Here is a 27,677-nt window from a genome sequence, read left to right on the forward strand (position 1 = left end):
AGACTGTTCTTTCCTGTGAGTTAGTTCTATTGCCAAAAATGATTGGGAAAGAACCAAATATTATTGGAACATAAAAAGATGTTATAGTACTTTGTAAAGTGGTACAAAGCAGACTGCAAAATAATACTCCACTTTGAACTCATATATGTGCGTATGTGTATCTACATACAATAAGAAACACAAAGAATATGCATAATGAGCAGATTATTCTGTTGGATAATAGGAAAAATGTTACAAAAACTATAAAAATAGATTTGCTACATAATCCTCAGCTTTTCTAGGTTTTCTATCATTGTGATACCTAACTCAAGTCAAGAATTGACTACCAATTCTTTATGTTAAATTCAAGAGGATCATAAGTTTGAGGCCAGCCTGGGCACCTCAAAGAAATCCTATATCAAAATAAAAAATAAAAATATTGGAGCTGTAGTCCAACTATTCCTGGGTTCAATCCCCAGTACCAAAAAAAAAGTCTAACTTCCATATAGAATCTCAAAACTAGGAGAGGGCCCACCCCACTGTGCACCCACACCACCAGAAACCAGAGAGGATCACCATGCCTGCACAGAGAGGATCACTTCACTGTGATTCCCCATTGAACAACGTGTGGCTCCATCCAAACTGTCTCCATCTTGGGACACTGCAGCCACTGCGACAGCCCTCCCCACATGGTAATCTCCACCATGAGACAATGGATAGGAACAGGTGGCAGCTGCCCATTGCAGCACCCCACACCACAGTGCGGGATCACCAAACAGGCCACCTAATGCCATCTCAAGGCTCATCCTTCCAGCCCCATCTCTGAAAGCAGTTGCCTCCATCTTGGGACATCTCTACCACCATCTCAAGTTACCTTTGCTGCTGCCTCCACCATCTTTAGTTTGGGCAGCTTCCATCTTGGGACACTTACTGGGGACCGGAAGACCAACATCAAGGTAACTACAGGTTTGACGGTACTGCTGCCACCAACTAGGGACGCGGAAACTTTCTAGAGACAACAACCAGGAACTGGAAGACCATCATCAAGGTCCTTGTGGGCCCAGTTGCACCAGAGCTATCCCTACTAGGTGTGCTAACAGACACTATCCTGTTGCAGAGGCAAAAGGGAGCCTTACATGGAGTCACCTCTTTCTCTTTTTTCTCCTAACATCCAGCTTCTTTTGATTCCCTTTCACTTGTCCTATAATCTAATACCTCTATATTCTCACATCCTACCTCATAAACATCACATCCTACCCACCACCCCATTCTCTCTCTGTCCACCATTAGAAACTGTAAACCCTATGCAAACCTACTGGCTATATGGTAGATGATAACCAAACACATCATTTCTGTTGATAGCAGAAAAACTGTAAATGTCCAAATAGGAGCTAATTGATTTATGGCTACATATTGGTTGCATTGGGTGCTGTAACATAGATCTCCCCCATAAAGGTGAGTTATAGGTAATCTGCAGGAACACTACAAGATTATAGGGTAGAAACTGCAATAACCCAGCTCTGCACTGCAAGAAAGGAAGACACATAGACAACATGAAAAAACAAGGGAAGAAAGTACCCCAAACAAACCAAGATACTTCAATAATAGAATCAACTGACAGTGCAGTTGATGAAATGTCAAAGAAGGAGTTCAGGATGTACATAATTAAAATGATCTGCAAATTAAAGGATGACATATGAGAGCAAATACAGGCAAAAATTGATCACTCCAACAAAGAGATAAGAGAGAAAATACAGGTAGCAAAAGATTACTTCAATAAAGAGATAGAGATTCTGAAGAAAAAAAAACAGAAATCCTTGAAGCAAATAATAAACCAAATAAAAAACTCAATAGACAGCATCACCAACAGACTAGAAAACAGAACCTGGAAAACAACAGACTTGGAAAACAGAACCTCAGACAATAAAGACACACACACAGTGAAGATAGCAAGAAACCATGAACAGAATATTCAAGAATCATGGGATAAAATAAAAAGACCAAATCTAAGATTTATTGGGACAGAGGAAGGTACAGAGATTCAAACCAAAGGAATACACAATCTCTTCAATGAAATAATATCAGGAAAATTTTCGAAAATGAAGAATTAATTGGAATATCAAATACAAGAGGTTTACAGGACACCAAATATACAAAATTACAACAGATCTACACCAAGGCACATTATAATGAAAAATGCCTAGCATACAGAATAAGGACAGACTCTTAAAGGCCACAGAGAGAGAAATCAGATCACATATCGGGGGAGACCAATTTGTATCTCAGCAGATTTTTCAACCCAGACCCTCAAAGCCAGGAGATTGTGGAACAACATGTACCAAGCTCTGAAAGAAAATGGATGCCAACCAAGAATCTTGTATTCTGCAAAATAAAACTTTAGATTTGATGATCAAATAAAAACCTTCCATGATAAATAAAAGTTAAAAGAATTTACAGTGAGAAAGCCTGTACTACAGAACAGTCTCAGAAAAATATTCCATGAGGAGGAAATTAAAAACAACAATGAAAATCAGCAAGAGGAGGAACTACACTAAAGGAGAAACCAAGTCAAGTTAAAGACCAAAATTAAACCAAAATGATGTGGAAAACAAAACATATTTCAATAATAACCCTAAATGTGAATGACCTAAACTCATTAATTAAAAGACATAGACTGGTAGATTGGATTAAAAAAAAAAAAAAGACCCAACAATATGCTGCTTTCAAGAGACCCATCTCACATCTGCAGACTAAAGGTGAAAAAATAGAAAAAAACTATCACTCACGTGGACAATGTAAACAAGCAGGGGTTTCCATACTTATTTCAGATAAAGTGGACTTCAAACCAAAGTTAGTGAAAAGAGATAAAAAAGGACATTTCATACTGCTTAAGAGAATCATACATCAACAATCATAAATATCTATGCCCCAAACAATGGGACATCTATGTATATCAAACAAACCCTTCTCAACTACAAGAATCAAACAGAACATAACACAATAATACAGGATGATGTTTACATGCCTCTCTCACCATTAAATAGATCTTTCAAACAAAAACTAAGCAAGGAAACCATAGAACTCAATAAAACAATCAATAATTTATACTTAACAGACATATACAGAATACTACATGCATCAATGAGCAAATCCACTTTTTTCTCAGCAGCACATGGATCCTTCTCCAAAATAGACCATATGTTATGCCACAGAGCAAGTCTTAGCAAATACAAAAAAATAGAGATACTACCCTGCATTCTATCTGACCATAATGGAATGAAATTAGAAATCAATGATAAAATAAAAAAAATAGAAGCTACTCCAACACCTGGAGACTAAACAATATGCTATTGAATGACACATAGATAACAGAAGACATCAGGGAGAAGATAAAAAAAAAATTCTTAGAGGTAAATGAGAACTCCGATAAAGCATATCAAAATCTCTGGGATACTATGAAGGCAGTGCTAGGAAGAAAGTTCATTGCATTAAGCTCATTCATTAAACATAGAAAAAGTCAACAAATAAGTGACCTGACAAAACCCTAGAAAAAGAAGAACAAACTAACACCAAAAGTAGTAGAAGACAGGAAATAATTAGAATCAGGGTGGAAATCAATGAAATTGAAACAAAAGAAACAATTCAAAAAATTGACAAAACAAAAATCTGGTTCTTTGAAAAAAATAAATAAATTTGACAAACCCTTAGCTACCTAATGAAAAGAAGAAAACTCAGAGATGTTGTGTCTGCTGAAAACTAAAAAATAAATATTAAAAAAAAATCTCTCTCTCCCTCTCTCTCCCTCTCTCTTTAAAAAAATAAAATAAAATAAAATAAAAAATAGTGCACCATGATCAAGTGGGATTTATTCAAGGAATGCAAGTTTGGCTCAACATATGGAAATCAATAAACATAATACATAACTTCAATAGACTTAAAGATAACAATCACATAATTATATCAATTGATATAGAGAAAGCATTTGACAAATTATAACACCCTTTCATGTTCAAAACACTAGAAAACTAGAGCTAGTAGGAATATATCTCAACATTGTAAAAGATGTCATGCTAAACCCAAGGCCAACCTCACCTTTAACCAAGGCCAACATCATTCTAAATGCAGAAAAATTGGAAGCATTCCCTCTAAAAATTGGAACAAGACAGGGATGCCCTCTTTCACACTTCTATTCAACATTGTCCTTGAAATTCTAGCCCAAGCAATTAGAAGAAAGATATTAAAGGGTTAGGATTAGGGTTAGGGTTAGGGTTAGGCTTAAGGTTAGGGTTAGGGTTAGGGTTGCTGTTGGGACTGCAAATTGGTACAACCAATCTGGAAAGCAGTATGGAAATTCCTTAGAAAATTTGGAATGGAACCACCATTTGACCAGCTATCCCACTCCTCAGTCTATACCCAAAGGACTTAAAATCAGCCTACTACAGTGACACAGCCACTTTTGTTTATAGCAGCACCATTCACAATAGCTAAATTGTAGATTCAACCTAGATGCCCTTCAACAGATGAATGGATAAAGAAACTGTTGTACATATACATAATGAAATATTACTCAGCATTAAAAGAGATTAAAATTATGGCATTTGCAGGTAAATGGATGGAGTTGGAGAACATCGCTAAGCAAAATAAGTCAATCCCAAAAAACAGTGTCCAAATGTTTTCTCTGATAAGTGGATGTTAATCCATGATGGGGGGAGGGATGAGTGGAGGAACTTTGGATGGGGCAAAGTCGGGGGAGGGGCATGGGGTTAAGAAAGATGGTAGAATGAGACGGACATCATTACCCTAGGTACATATATGATTGCACAAATGGTATGACTCTATTTCATGTACAACCAGAGAAGTGAAAAATTCTGCTCCATTTGTCTACAATGAATCAAAGAGCTCTCTACTGTCATGTGTAACTGATTAGAACTAATAAAAACAAACAAAACAAAACAAAAGAATCTCAAAACTATTTGTTGTTCTCTCCAGTTTAAAGGTAGAAAGACTGAGGGTTGACTTGATTCTATGTATTACTGTAAAGTGGAAAACTTGTATAGTATCTTCTCATTTTCAAGTTTGAGTGTTTCAAGCCTTAGAATAGAGCCCTTCACTTTTTCACAGTAGGATACATCAGGTGGTAGACTGAAGGAAAAAAACACATTTCTATAGTAAAAAACAAATTTTTAACATATTTTGTACTCATAAAAATTGTAAAGCAAAAGAATACTAATGAGAAATTAATATAACCGGAGACAGATGGCAAGGTAAGTGGAGAAAGGCTGGCAGGATAAGGTGTGGCTGCTGGGAAAGTCGAGGGTGGCAGAGAGCAGGTGCTTTGCTCATAAGACATGCACACTCTTCTTTCCAGTACAAATGATGGTGGTGTGATGTTGATGACGATAATGATGACCATGACACTCACACTGAGAGACTGCAGTGCACCAGGTTCTAGCTCTTAACCTTCGCAACACCCTCACAAGGATAGGACTGTCATTAGCCCCATTTTCTTCAAGAAAAGACTGAGGAATGGAGAACACGCATTATAAAAGTGTCAATGCCAAGATTTCTTCGTAAAATTTACGATATGCATTCTCAATCTAAAATACAAATCAGATAATCTGCCTTTCTTGAAGGTTAAAAATATTTTGTTTTGTTTCTTAACATGGAAAGGCATAATGATGAAAGACTTCTGATGCCTATAGACCTGGGTTTGAGTTCTGGATCTGCTTCTCTTCTAGTCTCAGAGCCTCAGTTTCCTTATTTGTAAAGGGGGCTAATGATATCCTGCCAGGTGCTAAGATTTTATATACAAAACTGTGGCTCAGATATTGCTGCAAATAGGTACAGAAGAAGTAAAAGCTGATACTGTTATTAAAGCAAGAAAATGAAACAAGTGAAGGAATTTAATTGAAGAACATTTTAAATTATTTTACTACTTTAAAAAACACTTAGATAAAATGGATCTGGAAATAAATATGATTTTATGATGGTTATATAATTTGCAGAAGATTCTAGAAAGGAAAAGGGTCCTACTAATAATTGTTCTGGGATAACAAATATAAACAGACACTGTCGTGGGCAAACAAGAACATGCCCCTTACTGTAAGCAATGGTTCTGAGCCATAGCTATGGGACACTTTCTGGGCCTTCACCTGGCCTGTCAGTCCCTGCTATGGGTGGCCATTAGGTTAAGGAGGCAGAAGCATTAAAAAGCAAATTCCTAGGTTGAGAATGTAGCTCAGTGGTAGAGTACTTGCCAAGCCTGCCCAAGGCCCTCTGTTCACTCCCCAGCACTGAAAAAGAAAGAAAGAAATGTATTCCTTTTTTTTTAAATTTTTTATTGTTGGTTGTTCAAAACATTACAAATTTCTTGACATATCATATTCCACACTTTGATTCAAGTGGGTTATGAACTCCCACCTTCACCCCATACACAGATTGCAGAATCACATCAGTTACACATGCATTGATTTACATATTGCCATACTAGTGTCTGTTGTGCTCCGCTGCCTTTCCCATCCTCCACCATCCCCCCTCCCCACCTCTACCCTCCCCTCCCCTCCTCTCTCTCTACCCCCTCCACTGTATAACCCTGAGGGTCTCCTTCCATTTCCATGCAATTTCCCTTCACTCTCCCTTTCCCTCCCACCTCTCATCCCTGTTAAATGTTAATCTTCTTCTCATGCTCTTCGTCCCTACTCTGATCTTAGTTACTCTCCTTATATCAAAGAAGACATTTGGCATTTGTTTTTTAGGGACTGGCTAGCTTCACTTAGCATAATCTGCTCTAATGCCATCCATTTCCCTGCAAATTCTATGATTTTGTCATTTTTTAATGCAGAGTAATACTCCATTGTGTATAAATGCCACATTTTTTTTTATCCATTCGTCTATTGAAGGGCATCTAGGTTGGTTCCACAGTCTTGCTATTGTGAATTGTGCTGCTATGAACATCGATGTAGCAGTGTCCCTGTAGCATGCTGAAAGAAATGTATTCCCTAGGAGATTATGAGGTAAGTTTATATTGCCTTTGGTTTAGATGAAATGTAATTCTTAAGAATTATCTTGAAAAACCAATCCTTATCTAAAATACATGCTCTGATACCACAATTCTCCCACTTTCCCCTGCTCCTCTGTGGTCTTTGAAGGGGAAGACTACACCAGTGGGTAGGTAGGAATTTAAAATTGAAACATGTATCTTCCTTCAAGAGATTCTGTTGCCCTGGTGGCTGTGATTACATCACTTCTTCAGTGTGCTTCCTGAAAGGGATGGACACTTTAAACTACTAGCACAGCAGTTGCCTTGCATATTTCTTTTCCCATTCACAGGATCATAGCATATCAAAGCTTCCAGATATTCTTTAGTCCAGACTCTTTATTTTAGGCCCAGAGATCTCAAGTGACAACTTAGCCAAGGCCGCACATCAAGCTAACTGCAGAAGAACCTGAACCCAGGACTGCACTCACGGCACACTATGCTTCCCATATTTTACAGATGCTTCCTGAAATACAGCCCTGCTAGCTCAAAGTATAGTACAGCAATTCCAAAAGTAACACCTGATTCCAAACTTGTCAGAGTTATTAGTAGGAACTAAATATTTTACCATTGTAGACTGCAGCATTCTTATAATCAGACATATTTTTCAGTTCTTATTGGGAGAAAATTAAAATTAGATTCATGTTGACACTTTAAATTTTCTACATTGGCCAGGTAATGAGGAAGCTAAACAATGTATGTTCAGCAAAAGCCAGATGATAAATATACCCTCCAAAGCTGGAACATTTACTACCCAATATTGATAAAATCAGGTTATAGGGGGAAAAATTATCAGGTAGTCCAAGCCAGGGTAAATAGGAAAAACTGGTAGTCATAATTTTGTTATTGGGGTACATAAATGAAAAGCAAACTAAATTCATTGGTCTCTTTTGTTTAAATTTTATATTTTCCTGCCCTTTGTATTCAGTATGGTGGCTTAGGATAAGAGAGAAGATTGGAGATGAAAAACAACTGAGTGAATGCTGGTTGATGGGACACTGAATAGAGTTCAAGAATATGTCAAAAACAAATGTACTCCTGGAGTACCCAGTCCTTCCCAAATGGGAGAATTAGAGAAGGGAGAATGGGGGAATGAGGAAAAAATAATATTAACAAGTAGATTTATTTGCAACATACTGGCTACCTTGACATTCTTGGACTTCTTTCCATTTTCTGACAAAAGAAACTGAATTTTCTTGATTCTCCTTAAGTTGGATTTTTAAATATTCATCAACTAGAACCCAGACTGGAAAGAAAGAAGAACTATCTCAATTGGCAAATGACATAATCTTATATTCAGAAAATCCTGAAGAATCCACCAATAACATGATTAGAGCTAATAAACAAGTTCAGTAAAGTTTCAGGATACAAGATTAATATCAAAAAGTCAATTGTATTTCTATACACTAACAGTAAACAATCCAAAAATAAAAATTAAGAAAAAAATACAGTTATGATAGCATTAAAAATAAAATATTTAATATAAATTAAATAAAATAAGTACAAGACTTAAACACTGAAAACCATAAAACAATATTGAGAGAAAGAAGACCTGAATAAATAGAAAGGTAGCCTATTTTCATGGATTATTCAATGGCCATACTATCCAAACTTGGATAGTAATCCCCATCCAAATCCCAACTGACTTTTTCCTCCAGAAATTGAAAAGCTGATCATAAAATTCTTATGTGAATGCAAGGGACCCAAATGAGTCAATCAACGTTGGAAAACAAAAATAAATTTGGAAGACTCACACTGACCAATGTTATAGCTTATTTTAAAACTGCAGTAAATTGAGACAATGTAACACTGGCATGAGGATTAACATGGATCAAAGGAATAGGTGTGGAAGTTTGGTTGTGGTCAATATTTGAATAATGATATCAAACAATGGGAAAAGAATAATCTTTTCAACAAATGGTGCTAAAACAACTGGATAGTCACATGTAAGAGTTAATGAATTTGTATCTCAACATAATACCATATACAAAAATTCACTCAAAATACATTGTGGATCTAAATATAAGCACTAAAATTATAAAAATTTGGGATTAAAAAGGACAATGAAATCCCCATCAAAATATCACTGACATTCTTTACAGAACTAAAAAATACTATAAAATTCATTTGGAAGAACAAGAGACCCAGAATAGCCAAAGTGATCCTAAGCCAAAAGAGCAATCTGGAAGCATCACAATATCTGACTTCAAATTGTACTATAGAGCTATGGTAACAAAAATTGCATAATACTGGCATAAAAACAGACACATAGAACAATGGTACAGAATAGAAGACACAGAGACACAAATATCCACAGTCATGTGATCCTTGACAAAGATACCAAAAACATACACTGGAGAAAAGACACTCTTTTTAATAAAGGGTGCTGGGGAAACTGGTTATCCGTATACAGAAGAATGAAACTAGATCCTTATCTCTCACCCTGTACAAAAATCAACTCAAAATGGATAAAGGATCTAGAAATTAGACCAAAAACTATACAAATCCTAGAAGAAAATGTAGGGTCAATATTCTAGCATATAGGCATAGGCCATGACTTTCTCAATAGGACACTTAAAGCTCAGAACATAATGCCAAGAGTCAATAAATGGGATGGCACCAAATTAAGAAGCTTCTGCACAGCAAAGGAAACAATTAGGAATGTGAAGAGAGAACCCAGAGAATGGGAGAAAATCTTTGTTAGCTATTCTTCTGACAGAGGATTAATATCCAGAATATATAAAGAGCTCAAAAAACTTAACACCAAAAAACAAATAACACAATTTAAAAATGCATAAATGAACTAAACAGACACTTATCAAAAGAAGAAATACAAATGGCCAAAAGATATATGAAAAAAATGTACAATATTATTAGCAACTAGGGAAATGCAAACCAAAACTACACTGAGATCTCATCTCGTATCAGTCAGAATGGCACTTATCAAGAATACAAATAATAATAAATACTGGAGAAGATGTAGAGAAAAAGGAACACTTGTACACCGTTGGAATTGTAAATTAGTATAACTACTAGGGAAATCAGTATGGAGGTTCCTCAAAAAACTAGATACAAAACACCATATAACCCTGCTATAATACTTTGTAGTATTTATCCTGAACAATTAAAGTCATCTTGCTACAGTGATACATGCAAACCATTGTTTACAGCAGCACATTTCACAATAGCCAAACTATGGAATCAGCCTAGGTGTCCATCAATGAATGAAAAGATAAAGAAAATGTGGTGTTTATATACACAATGGAGTTTTATTCATCATAAAGAAAAATGAAATTATGTTGTTTGCAAGAAAGTGAATGGAAATTGAGACCATTATGTTATGCAAAATAAGCCAACTCAAAAGGTCAAGGATCATATGTTTTCTCTCATACACAGAAGCTAGTGAAGAAAAAGGAAAAGAAGGGGGTGGTGGCCGGGATCTCATGAAAATCAAAGGGAAAAGAGTAGAGGAAGGGACTAGTGGGTAAGAGGAGGGGAGGAAATAGGGAAGTGCTGAGGAATGATATTGGCCAAATTATATGGTTATATTGTGTGCATGTATGATTATGTAACAAAAAATTTCATCATTATGTACAACAATAATACACCAATAAAAATGTAGAAAAAAATAAGTAACAACAACAACCAAAAAAAGAAGGATGTAAATTTTTTTTTATCTTGGATTAGGCAATGATGTCTCAGATATGACACCAAAAGCACAAGCAACAAAAGAAAAACAGGTAAATGGAACTTCATCAATATAAACAGGTGCTTTCCTCACCAAGAAAGTGAAGCCATGGAGTCAGAGAAAACATCACAAATATGATCCAGAGTATATAAGTATTTCTTAAAACTTGGTGGTGCATGCCTGTAATCCCAGCAATTTAGGGAGGCCTGAGACAAGGAGAACTGCAAGTTTGAGGCCAGCCTGGGCAACATAGAACCTGTCTGAAAATGAAATACAAAGGTCTGAGGATATAGCTTAGTGGTAGAGCACCTGGGATCCATTCCTGGTACTGAGAAAAAAAAAAAGAGGTCTTAAAACTCAACAATAAAAGGATAAATGATCCAATTTTAAAATGGTCAAAGAATGTTAATGGACATATCTCCAAAGAAGATATTTAAGTAGTCAACAAGTACATGAAAAGATGCTCAACATGGTTAGCCATTTACAAAACACAAGTCAAAAACCACAATTAGTGGAGAAAGGAGAGTGGTTAGAATGGGTACAAAGCTTCTGTTTAGAATTATGGAAGTAATTAGATAGATAATGGTGATGGTTGTATAATACTGTGAATGTAGTTAATACTACTGAATTGAACATTAAAAAATGTAAATAATAAATTTTATGTTATGTATATTTTCCATGGTGTCTTAATTAGTGCCAGCTGCTATGTCAAGAATTCCAAAGATAGTATAACAAAAACAGGCAACCTGTATTTCTCACCATGGTGGAGACAGGAAGATCTGAGATCAGGGTATGAGCATGACTGGGTTCTGCTGAGGATCCTCTTTCTAATTTCCTCACATAGAAGGGAGAAGAGATGGGAGGGCATAAATTTTTATTCATAGTACAAGATAAAAAAAATTAAAACTATAATAAGATGCTACTTCATAGCCACTTGATAACTATAATCAAAATGAATAAGTGTGAGAGGGGATGTGGAGAAATTGGAACTTTCACATCCTGTTGATAGAAAGGCAAAATGCTGTAGCCATTTTGAAAAATAGTCTAGCAGTTTTCTCAAACAGCTAAACAGAGTTACCACATGATAAAGTAATTCCATTCCTAAATACAAACCTAAAAGAGATGGAAATATATCCACACAAAATCTCATAAACCAACATTCATTGCAATATTATTCATAACATCCAAAGAGTGGAAACAACTCATTTCCATTAGCTGATGAACGGAAAACAAATATGGTATGTCCATACAATGGAATATTATTTGGCAATAAAAAGCAATGCAGTGCTGGTGCATGCCACAATATGGATGAACCTTGAACACATGTTAAGTGAAGGAATTCAGTCACAAAGGACCACATTATATAATTCCATCCATATGAAATGTACAGAATTGGCAAATCCATAGAGACGAAAAGTAGATGTGTAGTTTCCAGGGGCTGGAGGAGGAAGGGAATAGAAAGTGACAGCTGATGAAGACAGAGCTCCTTACTGGGGTATGAAAATATTCTGAAACTAGATAGTGGTGATAGCAGCACAACCTTGTGAATATGCACATTATATCACAATAAAGCTGTAATATTTTATTTCTTTTAAAAGTGATCATCAAGTGGAGTGCTGAGTAGGCATGACACTTCCAAGAGGTTAACACCCTGTAATTATAACCCATAATGCACTGAAAGCAAATATTTTAGGTTTGGAAAAATTGCACATTTGCCATACCTCTTTCTCTGCCTGAGGCCATTGTTCGTCATTCCCAAGTGATTCATAGACCCTTACTCCCATCCCTTATGTAAGAAGGGACAATTAAAAGAAGAGAAACGTGTAAGCATCTGTGGGTTCTATTGTAAGATGTCGAGAAAACAGTGACGATCTCGCATGTGACTCAGGGCTTTACTCATCATCCGTGGCTTTGGCGAGGATAGCAAGCCTCACGACTGGGCAAATGAAGACAGGCACCACAACGTTAGGGTGAGCCCGCTCTGGCTGCAGAGAAGCATTGCATGCATGCTTGAGATGTGGTGCGTATTCCCAGCATTCTCAGAGCCAAGCAGAGAACTCCAGGTAAAGGCTTCTGCCTGACAGGAGCACAAGCAGTTCTGCAGAGATTTAAATTATAGGCAACCGGGGGCTCGCACTAGGCACTTCTTGGCACGTGAGGATGTAACAAGAATGAATGAAGCCTCTTGGCCAGGATAGAAAGTCTGATTTCTTTAAGCATTAAATAGCATTTTAGGCTTTTTTGTTGTTGTAGTTAATAGCATCTTAAGATAAATAGACCCTAAAATAGTTTTGGATGGTTAGAGGGAGGGAGGTAATATAATCTACTGGATCAGATTTAGGGATTTAAAACACCCTAGAACTTCTCTTTCCTAGCTCTAACTTTGTGGATAACATTTAACCCCTGTAAGCCTCAGTTTCCTCATTTGTAATGGGTCTAACAAGAGCATTGACATCACAGGGTTATTGAGAGGATTAAAGGACAGCAGAGGAGGACAGGGCTCAGTATGGTGCCTGCCACAGAGTGAGCCCCTGTCAGTGGGCTCTCTAGAGGAGCAGGTCTCACCACAGCTGAGATGTGATGGCTGGATGAACCTCCTCTGGGATCCTTTATTAAAAAGAATGCAACATCACAAATTAAAAGTTAGGCAAAACTATGAATTGTCAATAGCTGATAAATATCACAAATTCCAGAAGAGCAACACATTGTTATACTAATGAATTAGCTGTCCCCCTGATCGATTTTCCCCCTACAGTTTGGCCTCCTCTTTAATTCTGTAATATTTTCCCTCTTTCTTCTCTTTCTCTCTTTCTTTCTTTCTTTCTTTCTTGTACTGAGGATTGAACCCAGTAGTACTCTACCACTGAGCTACATCCCCAGCCCTTTTTGTTTTATTTCAGGACAGGGTCTTGCTAAATTGCTGAGGCTGACCTCAAACTTGTGATCCTCCTGCCTCACCCTCCGAGTCACTGGGATTACAGGCATGAGCCACTATGCCCAGCTGTAATACCATCCTCTGTAGAGAGACTGGGTAGACAAATCAGTCTTGCCTCTGGCATGAGTGAGAGGTTATTGTTGATGCTAATTATGCCTCATCTATAACTTCCTCTTCTGTTTCTTGCTCAGGCAGTACTTCTTGCCCCAGGAAAATCCCTGAGAGTTCTGGATTCTGGGTGGGAGCGGAGGTATGAGGTGGCCCTAGAGCCTCAGTTACAGAGGCCGATCAGCCTCTTCTTAAGATCTTCTGGGGGATCAAAGATAGGTCGGGGTTACCAGTAGCAGGTTGTCATTGAGGTATGGGCAGATAATAGGTGGTACTGGCAGCCCACACACCTGGCCTGCAGCTCTGGAACTACCACCTCAAGGTACAACAGGGCTCCTTGGCTCAGGCTTCTCATCACCCCTGAATCCTGAGAACATGGCAAGCCTTGGAAGCAGCACCTGCAAATAAGGGACCCCAACTAAGCACAAGCCTCGCAGCATCAAGGTAAAGCTATCTCTGTGCAAGAGTGCCTAAACCAACAGGGTGGATTCAGAGCAGGGCAAGTTGTTTGACACTGCTAGAAGTGACACTGCTGAGAGTATGAACTTGATTCAGCAGGCAATTGGGAAACCAAGGGAGATTTTGAAGCATGTCAACAGATGGTCAGGTTTCCTTCAGAAAAGGCCATTTGGTAAAAGTTGCAGGATGGGTTAGGGGAAAAAATATCTCAAGAATATGATTGTAATGGTCTAGGAAAGGAATGACAAGAGCCGGAACAAAGGAGTAGAAGTGGACTTGAAATTATGAACAACAGTTAAAAACTAACATTTACTAAACATATATGAGTCAAGCACTGTGCCAAGTGTTTTAGGTACTTAATTTATTAAATCCTCATAGATCCTCAGAAAACAGATGAGGAAATGGGGATTTTCAAGGCCAAGTAACTTTTATGAGGTTAGAAAGTGACTGGGATTAAAACCCACAGGGACTGGTTTGGAAAAATGACAACAGGTTAGATTTGGGGTGAAGAGAGACAAAAAGAAATGATGGAAAGAGAAGAATTTAAGGTATAAATAAGTTTAAGATGATTGGGGCTGGGGATGTGGCTCAAGTGGTAGCACGCTCATCTAGCATGCATGAGGCACTGGGTTTGATTCTCAGAACCGCATAAAGATATTTTGTCCACCTAAAACTAAAAAATAAATATTAAAAAAATAAGTTTAAGGTAATGAAATGCTACAAAACGAATGAGGAAATATTTCCTCCCTCTTTATTCTTACAGCAAATAATTTGTATTGTTCTTCAGATGTTTTGCAGGTGAATGTTTATCTTTCCAAACAGACCATAAGCTACCTGAGTATGGCATCACATCTGTCTTATTTATCTATGTATCGTACATTCAGACAACCATTACTGCATCTACTGTGAGCCAGATCCTGGGCTAGGCCATAGGAAGAGAAGGATGAAGACCAAATGCCTTCCCTGACCTTAGGGATATAGTCCAATGGGAGTGATAAAGGACTTGGATGTGATGCTACATAGCAACCCTAGTCTTAGAAATGCTGTGATCTGGGAACACAGGTGTGAAGGCTCAGTTAGATCTAATGGGGGAGGTCATGAAAGGAATCAAAGCAGTGATACTTGAGGTAAGGATTAGCATATAAGTAGGTGTTCACTAGATGAATAAAGTACAGAAGGACCTTTACATCAGAGGAAACTGCATGTCTAGAGGCCAGATATGTTAGGCTGCCTACATCTATCACTAGTTTGCAATTCCTCTGATGCATGCCCTTCCAATGTGATTTGGCTGCTTTTTGCATCAAGACATGGAGTCTGTTTCTTTATCACTAGAATCTGGTTCTGGCCATGTCACTAGTTTTAGCACATCAGTCACTTCAAGCTAAAGCCTGGAAACTATGACATGTTGGGTTTTCCCATCTCTTGCTGCTCTCTGAAAACTCTTCTACAACTGTGGAAATAAGCCCTAGCTAGCCTTGGAGGATAAAAACCTATCACTAAGGGCTCCATTCTAGCAGTTCCTAAACCATCCAGACATATGAGTGATGCCAACTTAAGTCATCTGGCCTCGGCTCACCTGGCCCAAATTAAAAAAAAAATGTTCATAAACCCACTAAATAATGAAAAATAATATTTATTTCTTTAACCACTAAATGCAGATGTTGTGTTACACAGCAAACGCTAACAGATACTGTCTTCATCACATTACAGACAGGATCATAAACATAAAACAGCAATTATTTACCTGTCTTCTTTCCTTAGACTTTGGGAAGGTAAATCAGTTTGTCTCCTAGTTGGAAGAAAATAATTGCCTAAACCTGAATGACAAGTTTCTTACTATTTAACTTGAGGATTCCAATGTCCTTATAATTTGTGAGCAGGTGTGAGAACTTTGCTGGAACACTTATTAGCTGTCTTATTTCTCTAACCACACCTTTCTTGGGATGGAGTTGGGTTTAGGCTCAGATGTGTAATAACAGCAAAGAGGCCTCATGTTCCAACTATGGGGAGAATCCAGTTTTGTTCTCCTCTCCAACATTTACTGAAAACCAGTGGGGAGAGAGAGAGTGAGGACTGATTGTTCTATTTGAAGGAGAAACACCCTGGGTTAGTGTCAGTTCATAACCCTGTCTTGAACTAACTGTTCTACAAAGAATGCTAACAGTCTTTTAACTATGATTCCAAACAAGAAAAACTTACATTTTTTTCTGCCTTGTTTTCTACGTTGCTAAGTTCATCTGTTATTTTCATTGGCTAGTCTGAAATATTTGGGGAGGGTGTTGAAGGGGGTTTCCCAACATAAAATTCTCCTGGAAGGAAAAGTCAGGAATGCCACTCTGTGTAAAATAAATGTGAGACATGTCCTTGTCTATCTGTTCTGTTCCCTGCCTCCCCACTTCTGAGAAAAGAGTACAGATATAAATGGAAAATGGCAATTTTGGCAGTTGAATCTTCTGTGATAAAACTAACTTAAGTTTAAAAATAAAAGTGCATTTCTTGAATTTGTTTGCTTGAAGAAATTGAGGACTACAGTAGAACCTACTCTGTAAAGCTATCTCAGGGTTCTGTGACTTCAGGGAAGACTACCAGGAATCCAATTTGAATTGAGATAAAAAAACAATAGCTTGAACTTTGTTCAAGGCCTAGACAAGAAGATCAAGGCTCTGCAGCAAAGAGAGGAAACAAAGGTGGAAGTCCTAGAATCTACTCTCTTGGGACATTACTCCCCAACTTACAAACTTACACACTGGGAAAGTCATTCATATCCTTTTTTTTTTTTTTTTGTAGATGGACAGAGTACCTTCATTTTATTTATATATTCTCACGTGGTGCTGAGGATCTAACCCCGAACCCAGTGCCTCACACGTGCCAGGCAAGCACTCCCTGACTGAGGCACAGCCCCAGCCCCAGTCATTCATATCTTAACCTTTAACTCAATCATCACCTCTTCTGAAAGACACCCTATATATAAATGAATTCATAATTAATTTGTGATTCTAGTTTTGCAGTTACCACCCTGCACTATCATGTACTTCCTTATTTGTCTGCTTCACCCACTAAACTGAGAATGGCTTCAGATTGCAAGGGATGGCAGGGGAGGCTTTGTCTCATTCATCTAAGCAAAGGGACTGTCAAACAATAGATATAAAATAAATATTTGTCAAATTCATGAATTATAAATGAGATGCCTATTAATGAAGAGTGGCATTTTTGAATAAGATAGAAAGTAGAGCCATTCAAATATCTTATGATATAGATGCTAAGGAACTTGTTACAAGTTTCACAACAGATGGAATAAACAGAAAGCACTCAACAATCTATCTCTATTCCTCAAAGTGTGGTCTACAAATCAGCTGCATCAGCATGAACCAGGAGCTTGTTGCAAATGTACAATTCCTAGTCCCATTCTACACCTACTGAATCAAAATCTAGATATTCATAAGATTTCCAGGTGATTCACATGTACATTAAAGGTGATTCACAATGAGAATCACTGACCTAAGACAGTGACTTTCATATTTGGCTGTATGTTTGAATCATCAGGAAAGTTTTGCAAAATATTGATGTCTGGGTCTCACCTTTAGAGATAGTAATTTGAATGGTCCAGGATTTCTTTCTGACCAAGATGGAGGAACAAAGACTCAATTTGTCTTCCTTTCTTAAATGACAGGAACAAACACAGAATATACAAAACAACAATTTTTGGATTAGTTATTCATTACTAAGCAACAAGTAACTCCAAAAATTAACAGCTTAAAAGGACAACATATTTATTGTCTTATGGTTTTTGTGGCATGGTTTAAGTGGGTCCTTTGGCTCAGTCTTCTAAGATTACACTCAATGTGTGGACCAGTGCTGTGGCCTCATCTGAACGTTCAACTAGAAAAAGATCCCCTGCTAAGTTCACAGTTCACATGGTTGTTGGCAGGATACAGTTTCTTGTGGGCAGCTGGACTAAGAGATTCAGTTATTTGTTGGCTGTTGGTTCCTTCCATGTAGAGTTCTTCAACATGGCAGCTTGCTTCATGGAAGCTTTCTTCATCAAAGCCAGCAAGAGAGAGAGTCTGCTAGCAAGTTGGAAGTCTAGTCTTCTGTAATCTAATCATAGAAATGGTATCCTATCACATTTTTCATGCCCTGTTAGTGATTAGATTAAACCCATATTCAAGAGGAGGGGGTTACACAAAATGTGAATACCAGAAGATGAGTGCTATTCTCTGGATGCTGTTTGTCCCCCAAAGGCTCATGTGTTGTGAGTTTAGCCCTCAGTGTGGCAGTATTGGGAAGTGGGACTTCATAAGATGGGAGTGTCTAGGTGATTGGGAGCGGTGTGCCTAAACAAAGGAACTGTGGGACACTAGTCACTCTCTGGATTCCAGTTTCACTGGTTAATCTCCCACACATGTTGCAGCCATGATATGACACAACCAAAAGGGTCCTCACCAGAGCTGAGCTGATGCCAGCAGTGTGCCCTTAAATCTTTAGAACTGTAAGTTAAATAAACCTCTTTTCTTTATTTTATAAAGTTAGTCTCCTTAAGCATTTGATTATAGCAATAATAATAATTTAAAAAACCCACTACTACAGCATTAATCATTGGGAGCCACTTTAGAAGCTGCTTATCATAGACATAGAACAGCAGCTGTCAAAGGATTGTGATTTCTAACAGCAGAGCAAACAATAATGTCAGCTGAACTCCGTACCCACTTATTTCCAGGAGTCAATGTAAGCTCTTGTGCAAAAAGGGGAAATCAGAGTTCAGTGGTCTCTAGGAGGTGAGGAGTCAGGAGGAGGACTTCAGGGAGGCCCAGGTGAGAAGATGTTGGTCAAAGTGCTAGTCACACAGAAAGCTCAGGATATCACCAGAGGGGACCTCTTGACACTTGGGCTGACTTACCTACATGTGTCTGTACAGAAACTGCCAAAGGTCAGGGAAATAACCATCAGGATATTTAGGTAAAACAATTTCTAGAGTTCCTACTGGGCAAGAGTGGGAAGTGATCACAATGAGAACAATGGAGAAGAAGGAACAAAAAATAAATTCTTAAGGAAAAAATGGTCAACATTTTCCAAATTTGATGGAACCTAGAAACTTGAGAATTCAAAATCCAGTGAATTTGAGCAGAATAAACATAAAGAAACATATTATAATTAAATTACTGAAAGCTAATTTATAAAGAGATACAATTTTAGAGCAGCCAGATAAAAAAGATATTGTATATAAAGGGGAATAATAACAAGAATGATAACAAGCTCCTAATTTTAAAATCAAAAAAGCAACTATGCAAGACAGAAGGTAATGAAAGTTGTCTTCATAATATGAAAAGAACAATATATCAATCTTCAATTTTTTACTCATTAAAAAGTTCTTTCAAATTTGAAAGTGAATGAAACATATTTTAGACAAAATTTGTCACCAGCCAACATGGATCATAAGCAAAGTTAAAGGAATTACAATGATATTAGATAGAAGTCTATAAAGGAATAGAAAGAAATAGTAAATGTGTAGATAAATATAATAGATTGATTTTTTTCTCTTTAAAAAATCTTGCAAAAAATATATTGATGCTTAAAATGTCAGCATTGTCCTATTTCAATATTACAAAAAAAAAAAAAGAAAGAAAAAAGAAACTACAGGTCAATATCCTTCCTAAACAAAGGCACAAAAATCCTCATTAAGATTTTAGCAACTTTAACTCAGCTATATGTGGAATGGACACTATATCAGAAACATGTAGATATCATTCCAAGAATGCCAAAAACAAGTAAGAAAAGAAATAAGAAGTATACAGATTGGAGAGGAAGACGTAAAACTGCAATATGAGTAGAAGGAAATACAAGGTATATGCATTAGGTAGGAAGAATTAAGACAGTCTGTGGAAACCCCAAAGAATCTAAAGAAAAAGCTACTAGTCTGAAGAAAGTGAGTTTAGTAAGACTCTAGGAGAAAAAAAGCAAATTATATTCCATTGTAATTGTATATATTGTTAAGGAACAATTGAAAATTAAACTTTAAAAATCAATAGCATTTGCAATATTATTAAAAAAATGAAAGACACAAATAAATTTAACAAAATATCCATGTCTTTACACTGAAAATCATGAAACACTGCAGAAATTCTAGAATAGGTAAAATGAAGAGATATACCATGTTCATTGAATTGAATCAGATACTCAATTTTTCTAAGATATCAATTCTCCCCAAATTGTTCTACAGATTCAATGCAATCCTAAACAAAATGTTAGTAGTATTTGTGTAAAAACTTCAAAGTTTTTTTTCCAAAAATTGTAAGGAAATGCAAACAGCCTGTGATAGGCAAAACATTTTACAAAATATCAAAGTTGGAAGGCTCACACTACCTGATTTTAAGACTTATGATAGTCAAGAAAGCATAGAATTTATATAAGAACAAGCATTTAAATCAATGGACTATGACAGGGTCTATAAAAACACTCCTATATGGTCAACTGATTTTCAATACAAATGCCAAGTAATTCAGTGGTAAAATAATCATCTGGAACAACTATTCATTCCTAAGCAGAGAAATGAATCTTTATCTGTAACTTGCATCACTCACAAAAATAAACTCAAATGTGTTATAGACCTTAATGGAAAGAGTTAAAACAAGAAAGCTTCTCAAAGAAAACATAGGTTAAAATATTCAGGGTCCTAGATTAGGCAAAGATTTCTTAGGACACAGCACAAGCAATAAAGGATAAAATGGTTTATAGGACCTCATTAACATTAAAAACTGCCCTTTGAAAGACTTAAACAACAAAAAGGCAAGCCACCCACTTGGAGAACACATTCATCTGCTAACTGCCTTGAATCCAGGTTACACAGAGAATGCTTACCACTCGATATTAAGAAGCAAGTGCTCAGATTTTTTCTAAGAAAGGACAAAATATTTGAATAAACATCCCACAAAAAGAAGAGGAACAAATGGCAAAAAGAGGATGTGAAAAAATACTCAATATCATCAATAGGGAAATGCAAATTAAAACCACAGTGAGATAGCACTGCCCACTTGCAGAATGGCTGAAGTTTCAAAGCCTGCCAACTTTAGAGATCAACTGGAATTCATCTGCATTGCTGGTCCAAATGCCAAATAGGATAGCCATTTTGGAAAAGAATTTGGTGATTTTGTGTAAAGTTTAGCACGCACTTATAACATGACCCCACAATTAACTTTCAGTATGTGTTCAGGAGAAACAGAAATGTAAATTCACAGAAAGACTTGTACTCATGCTTATAGAAATACTATTCATATTAGCAGAAACTAACTCAAAATCCACCAATAGGTTCGTGGACATATAAATTGTCTTACATCCAACACAACAGCAATAAAAAGGAATTTCAAAAGCATTCTGTTAAATAAAAGACAGACACAGAAGACTATATGCTATATGGTTCTACTTATATGGAAATCTAGAAGAGGCAAAATCACAGTAACTAAAAGTAGATCAGTGGTTACCAGGGGCTGGAACAGGGGAAGAGGACTGACACCAAAGGGCACTAAGAAACCTTTTGTGTTGTTGAAAATAATCTGTAATATGATTGTGGTGGTAGACAACTGTATTCTTTTATTGTATGTAAATTACATCTCATTAATTGATAAAAATGAATCTAAATGTCCTGGCGTATAGTGCAGGCATTTTCAAGAGTTCCCTAGAGGATTCCAGCACACCATGGTGGTAACAGATTACACAAGAGCTGGAATAACCCAAAACAGGGTGTTTTGGGTTATTCCAGCTCTTGTGTAATCCTGTGTGGAATGGATCTAGGGATTTGTTTCTCACAAACAGAAATCAGTAAAAATTGTGGGATGCCACTACTGTAATCGCATTACAGAACACTGTAATTGCCATCTGACTGGTGGCTTGTTAACGTTCTCTCTTGCCCTCTTGCTTGCTGGCTATGTGGTAAGATACTCAAGTTCTTAGACCAATAACCCACAAGAAACTAAATTCTACCAGCAAGCACATGAGTGAACTAGCAGATGGATCCTTCCCGGTAGTTTTAAGTGATAACAACCTTATGTGAGACCCTGAGCTGCACTTAGATTCTCAACCCACAAACCTGCATGATAACAAATGGTGGTTAAAGGTACCAAATTTGGGGAAAATTTACCATGCGGCAATAGACAAGTAACATAGCAGCTCAAGTTGGTAATTGCTGCCCTGTGTATAACTTGTAAGAAGAGACCTTCATCCCGGTCTATCATCAGCAAGAAAATGATTTTAAAACACTGTTAACTGCTGTCAAGGAATTCAAGCCACCTAGACAGCATTAGCAGAAAGCAGGCCAGAGGGTCCCTGGTCTCAGGAACTGAAGGGTCGCTGAAGGATAGGATGAAGAATGCTACAATTGTTATATCTTGATTTTTTCCTTCCAGGGTAGCCTAGAGCAACAGATTTATCACAATCAAAAAGTACTAATTATTTCTTATCACATTTAATGAGAACTGCCTTACCTTCTGTTTATGTTAAAAAAAAACTTGCCTTAAAATAAACCAAGGTGAACCCCCAATGCAAAAGAACCACAGTTAGATTCACTAACTAGACCCAATATTAATTTTACTTAACTGTGAAGTGAATCAATTTGTATAAATCTAATAGTACCTTTGAATTCATACATTTAAAAAAAAAATCACCGTTGAAAACAAAATCCTGCACCTCACCACGTTTTTCAAATCCGATGAGACATGGACTTGTTTTTTTGCTGGATCTTAGGATGGAGACTTAACAGAAGGAGGCTTAGGGATACAGGAGCACAGATGGTCCTCGGTGAGGATGGATTAGGAGCCCTCGCTTCTCAGGGCCCATGTCAAGAGGGCACTTCAGTCAGGAGCCAGGGATTCACAGTTCAAATCTGAGCTTTTAAAGAAGGGCCTGGAAAAAAATAGGACCCTGCGCACAGGAGCACAGTTACAAACAATTTAGAGGGACTGGAATTAGGATCTATGAGGGAAACTTTAAAAGGAGTTGGAGGTAATTTTGCATGAAAAAGAGTAAGATGAAGAGTGACTAGCTGTCTTCAAATAAATTAAGAATAATTACTGATAGATAATTAAGAGTACTGCTCATTCCCTATACACAGGAGAGAAACACGTTTAAATTACAACAGTGACATTTGCTTACACTGAAAGTAGGATTTATTGACCAGGAGAATGATTAAAAACACAGGAAAATCCACATTCCCAAAACATTTCAAGGGAAGCTGTGTCTTCCTGACAGCAAAACATCTGGTGATAAGGAAAATTTCATCCAGCTCACTGGTCAAAGTCATGTGGGTAAAACACCTGTAATGATGTGTAGCCTTATTAGTGCATTAATTGAACTGAGTAAATGTTTTGTGGCTTTTGGGAAATTTCACCTTAGTAATGAAAAGCAAAAGAGTTGTATTCTGTCTGGCATTGTTCTGTGGTGATTTATATTATATAATTAGAATAACAATCTCCATCTGACAATGGACTCCTTCCTTGGGGCTCCTTCGGCAGACAGAGCTCCACCTAATTAGTCGCCTTTACGTGAGATTTACTTAAATTACTCAATGTCTTGACTCCCCAGTGAAACACTGTTTCTACCACTTAAACACAAGTTGCCCAACAGCTTACAGAAACCCAAAGCAAACTGATTATTATTATTATTATTTTTGGAACTGATAATAAAGGTATTGAGAATTCTCCTGTTTCAAATGTTGCCTTCTTGGATTGAGGCAAGAAAAGTCTATACTGACTAACGTGTTAGGGATGTGAAAACTAAGATGAAGCAAAGTCACCAAATGATTAAAGGAATGGTTTTCCAAGTGTGTTTCCAACCAGCATCAACATCACCTGGGAACTTATTGGAAATGCTTTGTCTTGGGTTCCTTCCAAGACTCAGGACTACATCAGAAACTCTAGGGAGGGCAGGGCTAGTAATCTGTGTTTTCATCAGCACTCCAGGTGATTCTGATTCACATTAAGGTTTGACAACTTCTGGATTAAAGGAATATTTGTAATATTCCCAGCTGAGTCCAATCTGAGCCTCTGCATCTAGCTGTTTTGTGGCTGGTGATTCTTATGCATCTCTGTCTCCATGAACTGATATGCACAGGACTGTCAGATTGTTGAGATGAAGGAAAGGAACACAGAAGATGTGAGTGCGGCAAGGTGTCTAGATATTAAGCAATAGGGCATGTGTTCCATATCTACTGATTTAAACAATAGAAGCTTTGCACCTAATAGAGTCTACACATATTTGACCATTATTTGCTTCAATCTGGTCTTTTGACCTGATGAACTGATTTTGATCTCCCAAGGAGAAGGGTGAGTCAGAAAGTTCTATGTTCATTAAAACAAAACAAAATGAAACCAACGAAACCCCTGTAATGAGACTTGGAACACAAACAGTTGCTTCAGGGTTTAGAAAGTACAGTGCAGCTCAGCCCTGGGGTGGGGCTGTTCTTTCCCAAACTCATTAAAGACCACATTGAAGCTTGGGCCCTTGGAGGGTTGAGGCAGCTCCCAGAGGAAGCAGCAGTAGTAATAATGGAAAAAACACCAGAGAGGCTTAGAGAGCTACTGTGATTTGAATATCAATATCCTTATCCACTGGTTGCTAAGGCCCAGGACAATCAGATTATACGTATAAAATTACACTAAACTAACCCGGAGAAGTGAAAAAGCCTATTACCCAAGTTCTGTTCTTAGTTTTATGGGGAGAATAATTTCAAGCTTTGGTGAGCCTGGTCTAGATGCTCTTAAATTGAAGGCAGTATAGTGATTGTCATGCCCAATAGCTAGCTATCTGGTGATATGAATGATCTGGGAATCATGCACCCCTAGAAAAATCCATTCCTATAAGGTTTTCCTTGTGGAGAAAGCTGCAGCATCTAATATGAGATCAGGACAGTAGAGAACATTGAAACTGAGAGGCTTCAGGTTTATCTTCAATCAGTGGTCAACAGGTACTCCATGCTTCTGTAATGGAAGTGATCCAATCACTCCAGAAACATTCACTGAGAGCCAACCATGGGTTAGGACTCTGCTAATCACTAGAATCAGACAGACTAGACTGGGTGAAGCTCTCCAGAGCTGCTCTGTCCAATTCTTTATCATACTCACTCAAGTGCTCAATAGCCACACGTGGCCAGTGGCTACCTGATAGGATAGCTCAGACACAAGGACCCAAGAACACAGGGATCCTGCCCAAGCCTTAGTGCCAGGCTTTGCCCTTCCACTCCCTTCTGCCCTAGGGTAACTAACTTTACCTCTTGGACGGCTGGTAGTGTCACAAGTATCCTGGACCCTGGTATTAATAGGAGATGTCTATGTGGGTCTTTCTGATTAGGTTTCAGAAAAATCTGGAGGCAGATGCAGGCTTCCTTGGCTGAGTGGATCTGGTAATATCGGTCCTTGGGAAGGCACATTCTCTTCCAAACTCTGTTGTTACAGTATAAACTCTGAGTATGGTGCAGAATTATTAGACCTCTGCTTTTGATTCTCAAAAACTCTATTTTGAAGTTAAACACACACACACACACACACACACACACACACACACACCCCTGTAACATTGACAGTTTCTACCTTGTGTCTTGTTCCCATTTTTCTGCTTGAGGCAATGTGGATGCCTCTGCCTGAGAGGGGAAAGTCATTTACAAGGACAGGAAGAAAACAAAAGCACAAAGATTAATATTTCAAGACATATCTTGCTACATCAAAATAGTAGAAAACATGATTCTTGCCTCCAGGCTGCCTATATAACTGGGAAAACATGAAAAATAAGAAAATTCATGAAAAGTTAATACACATAAAGAGTGAAGCAACCAAATGAAACAGAAGTGAAAGACATCACCTAGCCCTACACAATCAATAGCTGAGCTATTGACCCTTGGTGTGGCTTTTCACAGAAAGGTGAGGTCTAACTTTAGATAGAAGGGAGGAGAGGTAGAATTTGATTTAGGAACAGATGATAAGCACAAGTGCAGATAGAAAGTAAAAGTACAAAGAGTTTGACTGTCATGCAGAATGGGAGGAACTAAGGCTGAAGAAATGTCATGATGATCTTGAACAATAAGCTGAAGAGTTTGTTATCCTACAGAGGGTTGAGGGTATGCCTGAATTATTTAAATAGGAGGTGTTTTAGTCAGTCTTGCATTACTATGACAAAATACCCAAGAGAATTCGCTTATAAAGATAAAAGATTTATTTTGGTTCATGGTTTGGGAGATTTCCAGTTCAAGATCCATTGCTTTGGTCTCTGATGGTGGTTCTGGATGCAGTGGCAGGGAACATGCCATGGAGCAAACTACTTATTTCATGGCCAAGAAGCTAAAAAAGAAAGAGGAAGAAGCTGGGGACCCATAATCCCCTTCAAAGGCATGACCCAATGATCTAAGGACCTCTCATAAAGCTCTACCTCCTAGAGGCCTCCGAATAATGCCATTTGGGAAAAAGCCCTTTTAACACATGGACCTTTGGAGAACCTTCAACACCCAAATTATGGCAGGAAGAGACAGCTAAAGTCAATTTTTAATAACAAATTTAATATTGAACCCTAGCAGCAATATTTGAATATTCAGATACTGAAGCCAAGACAGACTGGTAGTTAGGAGGCCACTGCAAAGCAGCAGACATGAAGTGACTTGGGCCTAGAATAGAGTGGGTAGCAGTGACAGGGAGCAAAGACTGTGAGGAGCACGTTGAAGGAATATCTTTGAAGCTGAGAGAGGGGGAAAAGTCAAATATGCTATTAACTTTGGCAAATTACTTAGCATCTATAAAATAGTGATAATAACTATGTTTTACAGGTTTGCCATGTGAATTAATAAAAAGACCTTTGTAAAATACAAGAAGGCTCTAGCATACAAAAGCAAGTTAAGCTTGTTCTTGGGAACACAGATGGCCTAAAGCTGCCTTCCCCATCCCAGCAGTCAGGGCCCCAGGTCAGGTCCAGTTGGATGGGCAGCACAAATCACCCTATTTCTCATGTCCTGGGAGACTGCACCCTTGCAGAAAAGACGTACAATTCCGACCACCACTTGTTCACAGTAGGTTAAATCTTTTTAGTCCCCCTCTCAGTGATGGTCTCAAGCCAGAACCTACTGCAATAGAACAGAATAGAATAGAACAGACCTTGCTGGAAGATACTGGAAGACCCTTTGTTGTATTTTCTGAGTTTTAGATCCCTCTTAAAGATTTCTGAGGCCCTTATATTTGTGCTTGAGAAAATTTTGGTTAAATGAGTAAAGGATAAAAGGGGAGATGGAGAGTTTTGTAAAAAGTTGTGAGGGAAATGAAAGTACTTTCAAGAGCCCTAGAAGTTGAAGATCCTGAGCGTTCATAATTTTGTATTTAACTTTAAATCTCTGCCTCTCCATTTTACTTGAAATGAGTACATATAAGCAGGCCAAGGATAGAGTATGCGTATAGACGAGTGTGTTCACACATAGCCACATTTATGCAAACAAAGGAATGTACAAAGTT

Source organism: Marmota marmota, unplaced genomic scaffold (genome assembly GCF_001458135.2).
Source record: "Marmota marmota marmota unplaced genomic scaffold, marMar, whole genome shotgun sequence".
Taxonomy (NCBI): Eukaryota; Metazoa; Chordata; class Mammalia; order Rodentia; family Sciuridae; genus Marmota; species Marmota marmota.